The sequence below is a fragment of the Peromyscus eremicus genome, chromosome 1 (assembly GCF_949786415.1).
Source record: "Peromyscus eremicus chromosome 1, PerEre_H2_v1, whole genome shotgun sequence".
Lineage (NCBI taxonomy): Eukaryota > Metazoa > Chordata > Mammalia > Rodentia > Cricetidae > Peromyscus > Peromyscus eremicus.
The window spans coordinates 179,580,004-179,587,425 of record NC_081416.1 but is presented as its reverse complement, the minus strand read 5'-3'; the positions used below and the strand labels follow the sequence as shown (position 1 = coordinate 179,587,425).

At 45.3% G+C, this 7,422-nt stretch overlaps 1 long non-coding RNA gene across 1 annotated transcript; it reads right to left on the bottom strand.

Moving 5' to 3' along the window:
• Nucleotides 1–740: 740 nt before the first annotated feature.
• Nucleotides 741–6,224, bottom strand: LOC131926464 (uncharacterized). The gene is made up of 2 exons (XR_009383489.1): nt 6,137–6,224; nt 741–974 (listed from the first exon to the last, which is right to left on the bottom strand). It is a non-coding gene; the product is annotated as an uncharacterized LOC131926464 (long non-coding RNA).
• Between the last annotated feature and the right edge of the window lie 1,198 nt (nt 6,225–7,422).

The following is a 7,422-nucleotide window of genomic DNA, read 5'->3' as shown; positions in this document are numbered from 1 at the left end:
AATCTCTATCACCTGCCAGTCCCACAGCCTCAGACCCGACCAAGTAAACACAGAGACTTATATTGGTTACAAACTGTATGGCCATGGCAGGCTTCTTGCTAACTGTTCTTACAGCTTAAATTAATCCATTTCCATTAATCTATACCTTGCCACATGGCTCATGGCTTACCGGCATCTTCATATGCTGTTTGTCATCGTGGTGGCTGGCAGTGTCTCTCTGACTCAGCCTTCCACTTCCCAGCTTTATTCTCCTCCTTGTCCCGCCTACACTTCCTGCCTAGCCAATGGCCAATCAGCGTTTTATTTATTGACTAATTAGCAACACATTTGCCATACAGAACATCCCACAGCAATCGGCCCATCTGACAATAGTGGATTGGCAGTCTGTCCAGGACCAGGGGTCGCCTTCATATGCTCCCCAACAAGTAGGACCCCACTTGGCTTGCTTAGGGGGTATATAAGTATTATTAGGCAAGGTGATATTATAGGTGAGCATAGTGCCATTCAGCCAGATAACAGCTGTAGTATAACTATGTTTCAGGGTAAAACAGTCATTCCCATGGCTAATTTGCTGTTGCTTAATGCCTGGGACATAATTTCTAGCTCCATTAAACCACCCATAAAGGCCTTTGGTCAGGGGAATGCAGTCTCCAGATTCATCTATTTGAAAGCACAGGGATCCTTTTTCGGGGAAACTACAATTCTCTCCTAGAGGCATTTGTTCCAGATCCAAATACAAATAAGGGAGATTAATAGCTTTATTAGAGGTAAACAGCCTAGGAAAAACCTGTGCATCATGTTGTACTGGCATTGGTTTCGGGAATGCAGACAGGATCCCCCATCTCTGTTCCATCTTCCCTGGCTGTAGACTCAGCAGGAACATCAGGCATGTTTGCAGAAGCATCTTCCTGAGACTGCGTCAATTGTGCTTTTCTCACCAATCTTTCCGGTACCCAGATCGGATCTTGTTGACCCTGTGGGAAAACACAAACAGAGCCTCGTGCCCATGCAAGCACGGGATCAGGTCCATACCAGATACCTGTCAAGGTATCTTTCCATTTTACCATCCCTTTAGAGGGACTGTGCTGACATTGATGTCTATCTGCAGCTGAACAGTTTGATCCATCCAAATTTTAAAAATTCAAGGTAAATAATGCAAGAGAGAGTCTATCCTTAGGGGTACGGCTATGGCCTATTCCCCCTTTTTGTTTTTGAAGCAGTTCCTTCAAGGAGCGATGTGCGTGCTCCACAATGCCTTGACCCTGGGGATTGTAGGGCAGGCCATGTACAAGTTGAACATCCATTTGACGGCAGAAGGAGGCAAACTTGTGGCCCGTGTAAGCAGGACCATTGTCTGTTTTTATTTGTTGTGGTTTGCCCCACGCTGCCCATGCCTCTAGGCAATGGGTGATCACATGAAATGCCTTCTCACCTGCCATTGGGGTGGCATGGATGACTCCAGAACAAGTGTCAACAGAAACATGGACATATTTGACCCGTCCAAATTCAGAGATATGTGTAACATCCATTTGCCATATTTTCAGAGGGAGCAAACCATGAGGGTTGACTCCTAATGCAGGAGGGTGCTGAAAAACGACACATTGAGGACAATCTAGAACTACCTTACGTGCATCAGCACGTGAGAGAGAAAACCTTTGTTGTAATGTTTTAGCATTAACATGATATTCCTTGTGGAATTCTTGTGCTCGTTGCACTGCTGAGGCCACAAACATCCATTCTTGCCTGGTACAGAGGTCTACAACATTGTTGCCCTCAGCTAATGGGCCTGGTAGGCCAGTATGAGCATGAATATGTTGTGCAAAGAATGGATTTTTCCGCTGCCAAATCAGTTGTTGCAATTGGCAAAAAACCGACTGTACGGGACTAGAGGATTTAAGAGTCCCTGCACATTCAAGAATTTTTAAGGCATTAACAACATAGCAGGAATCTGATGCCAAATTAAATGGAAATGGACAAACCTTAAAAACTTCTAGAGCAATTAAAAGTTCCACCTGCTGAGGTGCGCCCGGTAAATATTGGTGCTTCACAGGCTCCCCTGAGCCTACCATATAGGCCCCGCAACCTGTTTTAGATCCATCAGTAAAAACAACGGTGGCTCCGGGAATTGGCCAGGAAGCAGTTATTTTAGGAAAGACTACAGGATGTTCCTTAAAAAAATTCAATAATGGATGTTTTGGATAATGGCAATCTATATGCCCTGCATAGCTACAGCGCAATATGGCCCAATCATCAACAGTAGCACATAAAACTTTCACCTGATTGACATCATAAGGTACAATCAGCATTTGCGGGGAAGTTCCAAAATATTGCAAGCACTGCTGAATACCTTGCTGGGCAAGTAGTGCCACAGTTGTGGGATAATATTCAATGGATTTTGCAGGGGAAATTCTAGTGTAAACCCACAATAAAGGTCCATCCTGTCATAAAATACCGGTGGGCTGCAAAAAGGTGGGCAGAATGCATAATACAATTGTGTTGGGATCTCGAACTCTCTGAAGAAAGGCTTCCTGTAATCTATCCTCAACTTTGCATAGTGCTTCACGTGCTTCCGTGGTTAACTGTCTAGGGGAATCCAAAGCTGTATCACCTGCTAATGTATCATAAAGCGGCTTTAGCTCATAATTTGCCATTTTTAAACTGCCTCTTATCCAATTTATGTCCCCTAATAATTTTTGAAAATCATTTAATGTACATAAATGATCTTTTCTCAATTCTACCTTTTGAGGCCTAATCTGTTGACTGGTAATCTTAGAGCCTAAATAAGTAACCACCTGATCCTGTTGTACCTTCTCAGAAGCAATGTACAACCCTTTAGTTCTTAACACTGTCCCTAAAAAGTGATATGCAGCTTGTAAAACATCCTTTTCTTTTGCTGTGAGGAGGATGTCTTCCATATAATGGACACATCTAACAGTAGGGAAGTGGGCCCTTAATGGCTCTAGAGCTTGTGCTACAAACAACTGACACATAATAGGGCTGTTAGCCATTCCTTGTGGTAAGACAATCCACTGATATCTCTTATCTGGCTCTTCATGATTAGTAGATGGCACTGTAAATGCAAATCTTTCACTATCCGTGTCATGTAAAGGGATGGAGAAAAAACAATCTTTAATATCAATCACAATAATGGGCCAGTTCTCTGGTAAGGCTGATAATAATGGAAGACCTCTCTGTACAGGCCCCATAATATTCATCTGGTCATTTATTGCTCTAAGGTCATGCAACAATCTCCATTTCCCTGATTTTTTCTTTATAACAAAAATGGATGTATTCCAAGGAGAAAGGGAAGGTTTGATATGTCCCTCTCTCAACTGCTCTTCCACTAGCTGCCTTGCTGCTAGCAGTTTCTAGGAGGACAGTGGCCATTGAGGAACCCACACTGGTTCCTCCGTTTTCCAGGATATGGGAATTCCTTCCTCAGTGGCCCCTAAGAAAAACCCAGCCCTTGCCTGGGCTTTCTAGGTGTTGCCTGTATTGGCTTTCTTCCTTGTAAAAAAAATCCAAAATTGGGATGGCATCCCATCTTTTTCATAATATCTTGAGATTCTTTGGAATACTCATTGCTTAATTTGAAACCAATAGACTTCATGAGGTCCCTCCCCCAAAGGGAAACTGGAAGCTCAAGGACATAGGGTTGCATAACACCGGAATATCCTTCTTCATCATGCCAATTTAGCAAACTTGCACTAATATTAGGAGTGCTAGCATAACCCAGTCCTTGTAATGTCTGGGAAGAAACTTGTATTGGCCAATCCCGAGGCCAATCTTTGCTAGCAATAATACTGCAGTCCGCTCCAGTATCCAAAATTCCCATAAGTTTAATACCGTTAACAGTTAGTTGTAATGTAGGTCTCTGATCTAAATCCAGTGATAAGAATGTGAGATCTGTCCCTTATGACCCAAATCCTTTGACTCCTCTTTCTTTGTCATAAGCCGGGTGGGCACCATGCAGACTGGGGAGTAAAATAAGTTGTGCAATTCTATCCCCTGGGGATATGGCAGTAATTCCTTTTGGTGACTCTACCATAATCTTTACTACTCCTGTGTAGTCAGAGTCAATCACCCCTGGATGAATACGCGATCCTTTCAATAAGGTAGATGATCTCCCTATTAACAGCCCTACTGTTCCTGGGTCAAGGGGGCCTTGAAAATCAGACTCTATTACTTGTACCCCCATTTGCGGAGTTAGTACGAGTCTGGCGGTGGCACGGAGGTCCAGTCCTGTTGAGCCCACAGTAGCTCTCCGTGGTGCTTGGGATGGCGAAGGGAGGGCCACTGCTCCGGAGGGGAGTCCTGTCTCGGGGTCTCCATTGCCCCATATATTTGAGGGCCCTGGGAGCGTGGGCCCCCCTGGCCTTTTTTTGGAAAGCTGTCTACCGCAATGGGTTGCCCGTTTATATCTTTAACCGACCGGCATTCATTAGCCCAGTGCCTCCTCTTTCTGCATTTTGGGCAGAGCCCCGGCTGAACGCGGCGCTGGCTACTTCCTTGTTCCTGTCTACTAACCCCTCCTAGTGGGCAGTTGTGTCTTATATGTCCTCTTTTCCCACACTTAAAACAAGCATCTTGAGTATTGCCTTCTTTTCTCTGGGTAAGCTGAAGGACTGCAGCTGCCAGACCTGCATTGGTCAGAGGTCCTCCTAATTCCCTGCAAGCCTTCATCCAGGCTTCCAACCCCCTGGTCTTATATGGGGTGATGGCAGCCCTGCACTCCTTTGTACACTGCTCATATATTAGCTGCTTTATTAGGGGCATTGCAGCATGTGTCCCCAAAAATTCTACCAGAAGCCTCCATCAAGCGAGCCACAAAATCTGAAAAGGGCTCCATGGGACCTTGGAGTATCTTGGTCAAATTGCCACTCACTTCACCTTTGTTAGGCAAAGATTTCCAGGCTCTGATGGCTATTTGATTAATTTGAGTATATACATTAGGAGGGTAAGTAGTTTGTTGATTGGCATATCTGCCCAGACCAAGCAACATATCAGTATCCCATTGCAGGCCTGTGTTGTGGTTGGCTGCCGCCTGCTCATTAGCAAATTCAATAAAGAAAGCTTTCCAGTCCAAATACTGACCTGGACTGAGACAGGCACGGGCAAGATTCATCCAATCTGAGTAAGTGTAAATGCAGCCGTGACCCCATAACTTTTTACAGACTCCGCTATAGATTTGACAAGTTTAAAATCCAAAGGTTCATGATATCTTTGATTCTGATTATCTACAAAAACAGGACAAGCTACCTGCATTTCTCTCCTAACTTCCCTCCACAGCTGTGGGTGAAGGCTGCTGCTGACCGGCAACGCTCCGGGAGCTGCCGCAGCCTCAGGGTAAGGGGGAGGAGCAGGGGGGATTATGGACCCATAATCCTGTTTTCTTTTGTTTTTCTTTCTCACCTTGTTTTTAATCCTTACCTTTTGTAATGATCTAACTAGAGACTCTACCTCCTCCGAACCGAGAGAAGAGTCAGTAGACTCGGGGTCTTCAAGGTCCGATAGGGAGGGATAGAGTCGTGTCTCCTTTCCTATTGTCTTTTTACTGCCCTTGCATTTTACAGACTCTGCCTTCTCAGATCTCTCCTCTTGCAATTGTTCTAAAGCGGCTTGTCCATTTTCCAAAGCATTGCTGCATCGTTGATTCTCTAAACATCCACGTACTAATTTCCAAACTGGTCTCACCCCCGGTTTCAGGGTCCCCTGTTCTGCTGCAAAGTCCAAATCCCGTCCCAATTTTTCCCAGGAGGACAAGGTGAGACTCCCAGAAACAGCGAACCATGGGGCCACGACATCGCATTCCTCTAAGAATCTTTGTAAAGTTCCCTTCTTTATCTTTAAGTCTTTTGTTAGAAGCAGCTTGTTGAGAGCCAAAAAAATTGGGTGCGAGGAGGAAGTGCCCATCCTTGTACAACCCTGTTTTTTTAACCTAAGGGGTTTCTCGGAGCCTTTGACAAACAGCCCCAGTTTTATCACTTTTTTTTTTTTTAACTTTTGCTCCCTGCGTCCGCGGGGAAGTAACAGTCAAACTAGTTTGTTTCCCGTCTGCCTCTTGTCGGCAGCTCTGCGAATATCCGCTCTTGTCGCGGTTCCCCAATTAACCCGGGGACTTACCAGGTATACCTACCCTGACAGCGAGAAGTTCTGAGCTCCCTCTTTTCAAAGAGTTTTCCCCGTAGGGGGCCGCCAACTGTCGTGCCTAACTCGACCAGCAAGAAAGACACGACGCAGAGCTCTTCTCCAAGCTGTTTTATTCAGGTCTTTTAATCTGTTTTTCTTTGTTCTTCTACCCCTGGGGAGAGCCCGCCCCAGCCTTATATAGGTCTCAGTCCACCAGCCCCCATGCGCCACATGGGATTCCTGGATAGGTACACGTATGCCTTAGCAAGCCAAAATCTGAAACCAAGCCAAATAAAGTATTGCTTAAAACAAAGAGCGCTCGCCACCGGGAGGGCGGGGGGGGGTGGCAGAAGCCAGCTCCATCTTAAGAGTGCAGCTTCCCGCAGCTCTCTACACTGTCTGATTGTGAACCTATTGCTTTTAACTGCAGCATTCTAACACTGAATGGCAATGTGGCTGCTGGCTCCGCCCATTTCAGCTTACCAACATGGTGATGGTCCATTTACCATCAGCTCTGGGAGCCATCATCTCTCAGAAACAGTGGTTCTATGCTTCTATCAAGCAGCGTGTAGCCCGGAAAACTTTTTTTTTTTTACTAGCAAGACAAAATCCACCACTCAGCATAATGTGCGGCTTGGAGACATCTCATTCCTGCCATACTGCCGTTCAAACACACACACCAGGAACTCGTTGTAGTAGCTCAAACCCGCAGCCTGAGAAGCTATTTTTAGCTCCTTTTAAGTATCTTTTTTCTCAGGTTTTAGGTGGAAACCCTTGACAACACATTGGGTGCCATTTGTAGCTTGAGTTTTCTTGGTCTTGCCTGGTGCTTGGTCAGGACAAATCTCTCTCACCCACCAGTCCCGCAGCTGCTCAGACCCAAAACAGAGAATTATATTATTTATAAACTGTGTGGCTGTGGCAGGCTTCTTGCTAACTGTTCTTATATCTTAAATCCACCCATTTCTATTAATCTATAAGTTGTCATGTGGCTCGTGGCTTACTGGTATCTTAACATCTTCTCTTGTGGCATCTGGCAGCGTCTCTCTGCCTCAGCCTTCCTGTTCCCAGAATTCTCTTCTCAGCTTCTTCTGCCTATACTTCCAGCCTGGCTACTGGCCAATCAGCACTTTATTTATACAGAGTGATAAACACAGCAAGATGAGACCCCAGGTAAGACATTAGAGGTAGCTGTCACAACTCCCCATTGCCAACCTGACATCCTATTACATAACGACAAAGCATGGCATATCAAGTGTAGTAAGACTAGGCACCACCCCATGTACTACTTTT